Genomic DNA, 656 nt, shown 5'->3' with positions numbered 1-656 from the left:
GGGTGGCGACAAGGCCCCTCTCCTGTCCCATTGGGTCCTGGTGGGTCACATTCTGGACTCTGTGTTTTACGATTGTAAGAGTTGGTGACATCCATGTCCAGTCTGCTCCAGAGGCATCAGGAGATGATCATCCCTGAATGAATCCTGTTGTTTGTTAAACCCAGGGACATTTCTCTGAATGATCAAAAGACCCCTTCAGCAAACCTATAGCTCTGTGTGTGTCCATGCATCTGGATTTCTACTAGCCTTGTATTCCACTGGCCAGGGCGTTGCAGAGACCCTCTGTAGGGACAAGGGTCCTTTGGGAGCTGTGGCCACGTCTCAGCCTGGGGCTGTGGTGGTGATGGAGCCTTTTTGGGGATGGGGTCTGTCGAACGCTGTGTGTGGGGCAGCTGTGCAGAAAAGGACCCAAGAGCTCTGACAGGGCACAGCGGCTACGGACCATGAAAGAACCCTGTGCCGGCGGCCGTGCCGGCGGCGGCTGCTCCGCCACCGCCTCTACCGGTGGGCGGAGTGGGGCGGGCCGAATCTCATGGTTGGGGGGGGGGGGCGGTGCCTGCATGCCGATTTCCGCCACCCGTACGTGCTTCCGTTCCCCGCTGCGCCCACTGAGATTCTGTTTCGGGAGGTGGAGGCGCCGTTTCGGCAGTTCAGCG

Source organism: Passer domesticus, unplaced genomic scaffold (assembly GCF_036417665.1).
Source record: "Passer domesticus isolate bPasDom1 unplaced genomic scaffold, bPasDom1.hap1 HAP1_SCAFFOLD_111, whole genome shotgun sequence".
Taxonomy (NCBI): Eukaryota; Metazoa; Chordata; class Aves; order Passeriformes; family Passeridae; genus Passer; species Passer domesticus.
Note: the sequence above shows the minus strand (reverse complement) of the source record.